This window comes from Nicotiana tabacum, chromosome 15 (assembly GCF_000715075.1).
Source record: "Nicotiana tabacum cultivar K326 chromosome 15, ASM71507v2, whole genome shotgun sequence".
NCBI lineage: Eukaryota > Viridiplantae > Streptophyta > Magnoliopsida > Solanales > Solanaceae > Nicotiana > Nicotiana tabacum.
In genome coordinates this window covers 40233756-40245211 of record NC_134094.1, presented here as the reverse complement: position 1 = coordinate 40245211, position 11456 = coordinate 40233756, and the positions used below count along the sequence as shown (strand labels likewise).

At 38.8% G+C, this 11456-nt stretch overlaps 1 non-coding gene across 1 annotated transcript; it reads left to right on the top strand.

The window, feature by feature from the left end:
* Window positions 1-4165: 4165 nt before the first annotated feature.
* Window positions 4166-4272, top strand: LOC142169974 (small nucleolar RNA R71). Its single transcript, XR_012699593.1, has one exon. It is a non-coding gene; the product is annotated as a small nucleolar RNA R71 (small nucleolar RNA).
* The last annotated feature ends 7184 nt before the right edge of the window (window positions 4273-11456 follow it).

Genomic DNA, 11456 nt, shown 5'->3' with positions numbered 1-11456 from the left:
GGCTGCATGCTGTATCAGGCCATATTGGCTTCATATATCTTATTATTATATGGATCAGGATGCACGCCGCAGCAGGACTTATAGGCTTTATTATTATTGATGGGATCGGGCTGCACGTCGCAACAGGTTTTATTGATTCAAGATGGGATTGGGCTGCACGCCGCAGTAGGCCATGTTAGCTTATATTAGCACTTGGGCAGGATCTGCCTCTCCAGAGTCTGACATACCAGCACTGAGTGGAGGTACCGTACAATGCTGAATGATTGAGTGTGGTGAGTGATTGAGCGTGATGAGTGGGAGTACGAGATAGTGAGATTGAGTACTCTAAGAGTGTGATATAGGAGTTTATTGCATTTGACATTCATACCTGACATACAAGCATAGAGATGCATTTCCTCATGCTAAACGGTTTTGTGACATTCTTGATTTCACATGCACATTGACATGTAGGCATAGAGATGTACTTTCCTCATGCTATCTGAGAATAAAATATCTTATCTGTTGTTAAATGTTTTGGGAAAAATCACAGTTTTTCTAACATACTCACATTCTGGTGACTTTGATGAAAGATTTGGGTTCCACTGTTATACTTGAAAAACATGCCTATTTTCCGTAACTATGAACAAGCTGAGCATCATATCTTTGAGTATTACTTGTACTATTTTTATTATATTATTACGAGTTGTTCTTGGCTGTTGGTGTTGGACTTTGACAGTTGGCCAAGCTCGTCACTGCTTTCAATCTAAGGTTAGGTTTATTACTTATTGAGTACATGGGGCCGGTTGTACTCATACTACACTTCTGCACGTTGCGTACAGATTTTGGAGCTGATGTTGCTGTGTATGGCAGAAGTTGGCATTGAAGATGTATCTCCGTTTTGGTTGTAGCTGCCTCTTATTCATGGTAGCTTTAGATTTATAAAATCTGTTTATGTATATTTCGAACAGATGATGTATTTATTTCATACCAGCTTTGTAAACTCTAAGTCTTAGAAGCTCATAATTTGTACTACCGGTCCTTGGAATTTTGTATAAAATCTCATTTATTTCATCATTTATTTTCTCAGTGAATCTCATTTGAGTTGGATTGCTGCTAATTGGCTTTCCTAGCGGGATGGATTAGGTGCTATCATGACTAGTTGGATTTTGGGTCGTGACAAGTTGGTTTTAGAGAAGCTATTGTGGTCGGAAGTTATTGCTATGAGTATTTGAGTTATGTGGTATATAATGTGATTATATCTTGAGATATGGTTATGGATTAATACAGCTTGTTCAGAGTTATACGGTGCATAGATGCAAGAATCAGGTCATATAATGAGTTATAGATGTTGGGGATTTGGATTTAAAGGTTTATGGACTAAGGTTGAAGTAAGGACTCTCTATTAGGAGGTGTTGTCGGGCTTATTGATGAGCGCAAAACACACACTTAAATTCTGCTCGCTAATCAAATATAGTATAGTATAATATTGTATCCACAAGGATTGGTTTTAAACAGTATTCTCGTATTTTCTAGATTGGTTGCTATCCAAGATGATCAACAGTTGAGATTTATAAGATGTCTAACTAAAATTAACTAAGAATCTAAAGCTATTGACTAATGACAATCGAAATAAGAAATAAGCAAAGAAGGTTATCAATGAGAGAAGATAGGGTTTTGATAGGATAGGTGCAAAATAATTGTTTTCACTTCTAATGTTTAAGTGAGTCTCTCGAATTCACTCAACTATTAGTTCAAACGTTCAGCAAAAACTCCTCTCTCGATTAAGTCTAAACCTCACAAAATTAACCAATTTAAGCACGTGAAGATATGCAAGAATGCGTAGCGGATTGGTCTTTATGAAAACCTCTTTCGATTATTCTCCTAACTAGGTTTAATCAATTATTCAACTAGCGTCTTTAGATTACTTATAATAATCTATGAACTCAACCAACAATATAATTCAAAGATATCACAAGTTATGCCTCTCTCGAGTGCATGAACAAGTGAATATAGATGCAACAATTAAATCATCAAAAAATGCTTCAATACATAAAACTAGAGTTATCATCCAGAAAAAATTATCAATACAAATCCATCAAACCCTAAAGGGAATTACTCCATAGATATGGAGGAATTCATCACAAATAAAAATAAAGTATAGGAAAATATAAATTCAATCCAAACTCGGGTCTTAAGTGAGGAAGGAATGATAAAATCCTATTGCTTGTGTTCTTCCAACTTCTCCTTAGCCTCCTTAGGTCCAAAGTATGTCAAAAGTCTAGAAAATAATGTTTCTCTATGTATTTATGTCAAGTAGGGTCGGGCCAAGACGAAATCACCTTCTCCTAGCCGAAATAGGACATTGGCTCTGTAACATTACACAGGCGCGCCGCATTGGGCGACACACCATGCAGGGCATTAGTGGGAAAATCCAGAGAGCTCAACAATTGATAGACAGTAGGATTTGGGTAGCTGCGGCGTACCACGCACCGCGATTCTGGAGTTTTCTCAGAGTACAGATTGTTGCTCGACCCCCAAATACGATCCCGTCTTAATCCCTTGGGCTTTTACTCAGACTTCAAAGCTCCAAATAGCACGAATTATCTCCACAACATCTAAAATACCTCAGAATCACTCCTACAATGCATAAAACACACAATAAGTGCAAAACACAACCAATTAAGGCTCAAACACAAATAAAGTACAGTGAATTAGAGTGCAATAAGGGACTAAAAAACTTAAGGTAAAGGAACTTCCCTGAATATCTAGTCGGAGTATGAGTCAAAGTCGGGCTCCATTCCTCGCCCGAACTAATATACACATCCATGCAGACAACTTCTTCTCAGCCTTTTTGGAATACAGCCCACACTTATCTTTCTCGCTCATTGCAGCCTTCTCCTTCTCCAGTTTCCTGTAAATAGATAGAGGCATTAAATTAATTGAGGCACCAGAATCACATAAAGACTTATCAAAATTAATAGTTCCTAAAGATCAAGGTATAGTAAAACTCTCTGGATCTCCACACTTTTGGAGGAGTTTGTTTTGCAATATTGCACTACAATGCTCTGTGAGCTTGACCACTGAGGTCTCTTCTATTTTCCTCTTATTTGTAAGGATATCTTTCAAGAATTTAGCATAAGAGGGCATTTGTGATAGCACTTCCGTGAATGGTAAGTTTACATGAACCTGTTTCAGCACATCCAGAAATCTCTCAAACTGCTTGTCCAGCTTTTCTCTACATAGCTTTTGAGGGATAGGTAGCGCATGCATATGCTTTCTCTCCTCATGTTCCTCCCTTCTCGCTTTTTCTTCCTTTTTCTTTTTCATAGCTTTCATCGGGCCTTTCTTCTTATTGTCCTCATCATTTTTCAACTGCTCCCCACTTTCATTTTCAAATATCACATCTTTTGGGATCGGGGTGGGGTCTTTCAACACTTGCCCACTTCTCAAGTTTACAACATTCACTATTTCTTTGAGATTTCTTTCAATATCAGTAGGGAGATTGCCTGGAACCCTCTCAAATATTATTGTTGCAATCTGTCCCACTTGCTTCTCTAAATTTCGAATTGCTACCCCTTGTACTTCAAATCTTTCATCCGTTTTCACAATGAAGGCCTTCATGAGATCTTCTAAACTAGGTTGATTGGGCTGTTGAGGCTGAAATTGCTGCCTCAGTTGATTCACAAAATCAGGAGCTCTTTGTCCCTGAAATCTAGGGATGTTTTATTGCCATGCATTAGTGGTACCCCCAGGTGAACTCCATGAAAAACTGGGGAGCTTCTGACCCATTGCATTAAAATTATAATTTCCCATAACATTCCTCAGTTGAGGCTTGACACTCATGAGTAGGGTGTCCTCTACCACATATATTACAAGCTGCGTGAGGCTCATTTTGTATTGTATCCAAGGTCAGCTTCCTTATTTCTTTAGCCATAGCATCAAGCTGTACCTGCATAGATGTATTAGCATCAACTTGGTGAACACTAGTTGATGAACACCAGTTGATATTCTTCTTTCAACACTCTCAGAGGGCAACTGATTTGCATATTCAGGTAACTCATCAAGAATTGTAACTATCTCCTCTGGAGTCTTCTTCATCAAAGGGCCTCCAGCTGCATTGCTCAATGTTCTACGTGAGGCTGGTGTCAATCCATCCCAAAAGTCCTAGAGTTGCATCCAGAGTTTAATTCCACTATGTTGACACTTTCTAACAATCTCCTTAAACCTCTCCCATGCTTCAAAAACAGTCCCAGTCTCTTTCTGGAAGAAGTTATGAATTTCTCTTCTAAACTTGCCCGTCTTAGCTGATGAAAAATATTTGTCAAGAAATTTTCTGGTCATCTCATCCATGTTCTAATCGATCCCATGGGTAAGCTTCAAAGCCAATGCTTTGCATCATCTTTGAGTGTGAAGGGGAATGCTCTTAAGTACACTGCATCTTGTGATACACCATTGTATTGAAAGGTGTTTATAATCTCCCCGGAGTCTATTAGATGTGTATTTGGACCTTCGTTCATCTTTCCTCTGAAGACACAACAATTCTGAAGGGTTTGAAGCAACCCTTGCTTCAATTCAAAATTGTTGGCTGCAATCGGAGGTGGTCTAACACTTGATAAGCCCTGGTTGTAGATCGGTCTAGCATTATCGCCCAGTGGTCTCCCAGGCATGAGAGATATATTTTCGAACTGGTCTGCAGCCAAGAGTTGATTCTAAGCAATTCTCCGACCCCTCTCTTCTTCATAGATAATTTGTGCATCTCTAATTGCTGCTTCCTCTACATCCCGTGTAATTTTTTCTTGTTGTTATACTACCTCCCTTGCAGCCAAATCTACATTATCATCACCATTTCCTACCATAAGTTCTTTGGTTGAGGATTACCCAATCTTTTCTGATGTCTCGGTGAGATTTCTTTCCTTCCTCAATTGTCGCAGTTGTTTTTCTATCTCGGGCTCATATGGTAGCACTTCTTTCACAGAAGCTCGAGTCATGCACCTATCTAAACCATTAAACCGTGCACAGTCAACGAACACCAAACGTAAAAAGAGAAAATAGAAATAAAAAGAAAAAAAATCCTAAATTAGCTCTACAAACTATTTCTAACACTATTGATTACCAATCCCCGGCAACGGTGCCAAAATTTGACTAGCGCAAAACACACACATAAATTCAGCTCGCCAATCAAATATAGTATAGATTAATATTGTATCCACATGAATTGTATTTAAACAGTATTCTCATAGTTTTTAGCTTGGTTTCTATCCGAGATGATCAACAGTGAATCTCAATTGAGTTGGATTATTGCTAATTAGCTTACCTAGTGGGTTGGATTAGGTGTCATAATGACTAGTTGGATTTTGGGTCGTGACAAGTTAGTATTAGAACAGCTATTGCGGTCAAAGTTATTTCCATGAGTATTTGAGTTATGTAGTATATCATATGATTATGTCTTGACATATGGTTATGGATTGATACAGCTTGTTCAGAGTTATACGGTGCATAGATGCAAAACTCAAGTCATATAATGAGTTACTCATGTTGGGGGTTTAGGTTTTAAGGTTTATGGACTAAGGTTGAAGTAAGGATCCTCTGTTAGGTGGTGTTGTCTGGCTTATATGAATTAGGGTGACGTGGGATCACCCATGTTTATGTGCATGGTAAGGTTACACAGTGAATTGATGGCTTTGGAAAGACTCTTGGCATGTTCGAGGGCGAATGTATGTTTAAGCGGGGGAGAATGTAATGACCCAATCAGTCATTTTAAGCATTTGCATTCCGTTCAGCCGTTTGAAGTCTTGAGTAGCTTCATATGATGTATTATGACTTATGTGAATCTTCGGTTTTGGTTTTCAGGTGATTCGGGATTGATTTAGAAGAATGATTCTCAACTAGGAAGTTTTAAGTTAGAAGAGTTGACAAAATTTGACTTTTGTGTATATGACCCCGGATTAGAGTTTTAATGAGTACGTTAGGTCCGGATGGTGATTTTGGACTTGGGCGTATGATGAGTGGTGATTTTACCATTTATTCTAGTCTCTTTTCTTTAGTTTTTGTGTCCTTTAGTTACAAAATGAGGTGATTTATGGTGTGCATTGCTAGATTTTCAAGTAAATGTTGACATGAAGAGAATTGAATTCAATTGAAGTTGAATTGAGCAAAAAAGAGTTAAAAAGTGCAAATTTCTTCAGTGGTTCCGCATCTGCGCAACACTGCTCGCTTATGCGAGTGGAGGTCCGCATCTGCGCATATCACCAATTTCCCACAGTGACCACATCTGCGGTTGACAATCCGCATCTGTGGAGCTGCTGTTGCGGTGTCCTGTCCGCATCTGCGGAGTAGGCAGTTCCCCAGAGTTTGCGCATCTGAGAAAGGAAGTCCGCTTTTGCAGAGCCGCACCTGTGATAATTTTTTCGCATGTGCGGTCAACAGGCTTCAGCTCAGGACAGTGTTGCTATTTCATATTTTTTCGATTTCAAACCCACAAATACACGACCTAGCTCATTTGTAAAGGATCTTTGGCATATCTTTGGAAGCTTTGGACATATCTTGAGAAGAGAACACAAGTTTTGGAGCTAGGGTTCTTGAAGATTTGAAGCTTTTGGTTGAGAATTTCTTACCCATTTATGTTCATTTCTTCATTTCCTTGCTTTGTATTATATATCTAAGTGTGTAGTATTTTTTCCAACACTTGAATCTTGTTTATGAGAATATTCAAATTTAAAGTGTGGATTAAATATCTTGTTGTGGTTATGTATTGAACGATTTTTATTTATTATGAAGTGAGTTATTGTTTCCTTAATTATTCTTGTTTGTTAATGTTTCCAAAGGGATTAGCTAGCCCTAGGACTCAACCATTTACTTCGAATTAATTTTGGAAAAGATAATTTGGGATTGGGAAAGATTAATTAACAAGAACTTGAGGCTTTAACCCTCACTTTATAGAATCCCCCTAGGGATAGGATTGAACTACTTGTAGCCATATTCGGGTGTGCTTAATCTCTTAATTGTTTTAGGGATAATTCAATTAGGAAGTCTTGTTAGTCTTTGGAAGAAGTTAATATAGAATTATTACCCAAGACTACTTAACATAAACTCGCTCATATTTGTAAAATTGTGAAATACATTGGATCGTTACTTGAGTGTAATTCCCCGTGCATCCATACTTGTAGCCATTGATCATTTTACTTGCTTTATAGGTTAGTTTATATTTTTGCAATTAGTTATAAATATTTTCTCAACCATTTCTAAGTATTTGGATTAGCATAATAAGTGATAATTCTCTTACATGCCTAATCGCCTACATATTGTTCTTTGTGGGATTCGACCCCGACTCATAGTTGGGTAAATTATATTATATGCGACCGTGTCCATTTACTTTTTAGTAGTGGATTTGGATGTCATCAGCGTATGCCCGAATTTTCTTTCGGATATTTCTAGAAGGTTGCGGCACTAATTGGCGAAAGTTGGCAATTTGAAGGTTTGGAATGTTCATAAGTTTGACTGGAAGTTGACTTTGATGATATCGGATTCGAACTGTGGTTCCTCTAATTGGAATAGTTTCGTTATGCCATTTTGGACTTGTGTGCAAAATTTAAGGTCATTCCGAGTTGATCTGATATAGTTTGGCATGAGTTTTGGAAGTTGAAAGTTTAAAAGATCATTAAGTTCTATTTAAGGTACGATTCATGATTTTGATGTTGTTATGTGTGATTTGAGTCCTCGAGCAAGTCTGTTTTATGTTATGGGACTTGTTGAAATGATTGGACGGGGTCCCAAGGGGCTTAGGTGAGTTTCAGATAGGTTTGGATTGTGTTGCGCTCGTTTTTTATGTTTCAACGTCGTTTCTTCAAACATAAATGGTACCACATTAAGCAAATGAGCTCCAATTTCTGTTTTGATTGACACATTAGATCCGTATCGTAATTTTGGAATCATAGAAACTGAAATCACCAAGTTTCGACATCATATGAGAATTTATGTTTATTTTACTAAGAATTGGGTTGCGAGATTTTTCAGATTAATTACAAAATTGCCACTGAATTCGTATATAAAAATCTGCACTATTTTCAACTATTGAAACCAATATATCTCCTTCATTATATGGTAAAATGGAGTTATTCAAAATCCTAACTTGACTAGAATTGCACTAGGATTCCATTGGAGGCATCAAAAATAAGTTTCGAGATTATTTGGTACAAGAAACAAGGTAGAACAGCTAGACAGAAGAATATAATATCGAGGGTTTATTCATTTGGTCATATTTTGAACCGGGGAGCTGGAATTTGGGCGATTTTGAAGGCGCTTTTCACCATATTGATTGGGGTAAGTGTTCTATAATCGGTTTTGGTCATATGTCATGAACCCATCTTTATTTTTGGCATTTGATTGATGATTTCAAAGTGAAATTTGGGAGTTTTTGTCTAAAGTTTTATAAAGTGATTTTTTGAGTTTTGAACATTGATTCGGAGTCGGATTTTAGTAAAACTAGTATGGTTGGACTCATAATTGAATGGGTTGTCATATTTTGTGAGTTTCGTCAAATTCTAAGGTGCGAGCATGGGTTTGACTTTTTGGTTGACTTTGGGCTTTTGATTAAAGATTCCACCTTTATAGATTCGGTTTGTTTCCTTTGGCATTATTTGATGTTCTTGAGTTGCTTTTGGCTAGTTTTGAGTTTTTTGGAGGTCGGTACGCGTAGGATGGAATTTCTATAGTATTGTTTGGCATGCTCGGTATTAGATCTGGCTTATTCGAGGTAAGTAACACTTCTAAACTTGGTGTTGAGGGTATGAATCCCTGAACATACATGTTATGTATTTCGTGTTGAGGTGACACACATGCTAGGTGACGGGTGTGTGGGTGTGCACCTTGTGAATTATGACTCGGTTGATTCTGTGATACTGTGTAGTTACGTAATCTTTTTTCTATCCATGAAATTTCTACGTGTTAGAGAAATTGAGTTGTGAATCATGTTAGAAATCATGTTTATGCTATATGGTTATTCTGTTGGGACCCATTGAGGTCATCTCTCCTTGTCACGTTCGAATTTCTCCCTCCGTGAACCATCATGATGGAACCTAGTCTCTACGACTAAGTAAGCCTAATTATTGCAAAAATGAGATGAAAACACAAAGATAACGGCTAACAGATATAGTAAATAAGAAGAAACAGTGCCACTCACCATATACAATATTCACTTTTCCTAAAAACCGGAATACCATAAGTCACAAGCTACTAAGAAGTCTTAATCGTTCTATACATCATTTCTACAGAAAGAAGGCAAAATGAACATAGGGGGATAGAGGGGGACTCCGAAGATCTGCAAGCGCGGGCAGAAGTACCTTGAAGTCTCCAATAAGCAGCAGCGACTGCAACAAGTGATGATGCTGGAAAGATGAACCTGGATTTAAACACGAAAAACATGTGCAGGAAAGGGCGTGAGTACACCATAACGGTACCTAGTAAGTGCCAAGCCTAACCTCAGTCGAGTAGTGACGAGATCAGGTCAGTGCCCCACTGGTATAAATATAATGAAATAAGACAGAATGAAATATAGCAGTAAAATAAATACAGAAATCTAACAGGAATAGAATCAACGAAAGACAACAACTCCGAATACAGTGATAACAACAGGGTATCTCACGAGATACCGTCTCGTAGTCCCACACGTAAATATGCATGGGGATATCTCGGAATATCGTTTCGTATCCCCAAAATAAATATGCAAAACAAGGGGATCTCCCGGAATACCGTTCCGTAGTCCCAAAGTAAATATGCAGTACATGGAGATCTCCCGGAATACCATTCCGTAGTGCCAAAGTAAATATGCAGTACATGGGGATCTCCCGGAATACTGTTCCGTAGTACCAAAGTAAATATGCAGCGCAACCCACCGAAATAACAGTTATAGCAAGAAATCCTATAGTTTAGACTAAGTTCAAGTCACGAAAAGCAGGTAATTTCACTAAACATGCTTTACATAGTTCAAATAGGCAGTTAAACAAGTAGGTATGCCATTCTAGTCTAAACAAGATATTTACATATGCTAGTATGTTTTAATTAAGGAGAAAACAAGTTATGACTTAGTGAAAAAATGGAGTTTTACAACAGATAGCCCGTGTACGTACTCGTCACCTCACGTACACGGCACTCACATATCAAACAGTACCAAATCCTAAGGGGAGTTCCCCCACACAAGGTTAGGTAAGCCACTTACCTCGAACCAAGCTCAATTCAATCCATCACAATGCCTTTCCCACAAATATCCGACTCTGAGTGGCCCAAATCTGGCCAAAATCAATTACATATCATATATATAACTACAGGAAACTAATCTAGCTAGTGAAATCAAAGCTAACGCAAGAAATTGAAAAATGGCTCAAAAAGCCTCCCCGGGCCCATATCTCGGAATCGGGTAAAAGTTACCAAATATGAACACCCATTCACTCACGAGTCTAACCATACCAAAATTACTCAAATCCGATACCAAAATCTCGATCAAAACCCCAAAATTTGGTCTAAGAACCTTTCTCAAAAGTTTCCCAAATTTTCACCCCAAATCCGAAATTAAATGATAAAATTAATGATAAATTAGTGGGTTATAACCCTAAAGGAGTTAGGAATCATTACCCAATGACTTCCTCTGAAAATCCCTCAAGAAATTGCCTTCTCCCGAGCTAAAAAATCAAATTTGTGAATATGAACCTCAACCCTCGATTCTGCCCCTTTTCTGCCCAGCGGTCTTCGGTGTCGCACCTGCGACGCTGCACCTGCAGACAATCCCTCGCAGGTGCAGAAATCACTTAACAGGGCTTGGTCTACATCTGCGGTAGGGGGCCGCACCTGCGCGTGCTCGCCTGCGGAACACTGTCCGCTCCTGCGGTCTTCCTCTGTGCGTGCAAGTCCTTGGGCGCATCTGCGGGTATCGTAGATGCGGAAATTCCTCGCACCTGCGACCCCTGGTCAAGCCTCCAAATTCCGCATCTGCGCCTGGTCTTCCGCACGTGAGAGCCCGCACCTGCGGTCTCCCCTCCGCAGGTGAGAAACACCAGAACCAGCAAACAAAACTCAACAACTTTCCTAAGTCCAAAATTCATCCGTTAAGCATCCGAATCACACCCGAGGCCCCCGGGACCTCAACTAAACATACCAACAAGTCCTAAAATACCATAAGAACCTAGTTGAATCCTCAAATCATATCAAACAACGCTAAAATCACAAATCATCCTCCGATTCAAGCTTAAAGAACTTAAAACTTCCAAATTCGACAACCGATGCCGAAACCAACCAAACCACGTCCGATTGACCCCAAAATTTACACACTAGTCATATTCAACATTACGGACCTACTCCAACTTCCGGGATCAGAATCCGACCCCAATATCAAAAATTTCACTACCGGCCCAAAACTCCAAAAATTTGACTTTCTCCATTTCAAGCCTAAATGAGCTACGGACCTCCAAAACACAATCCGGACACGC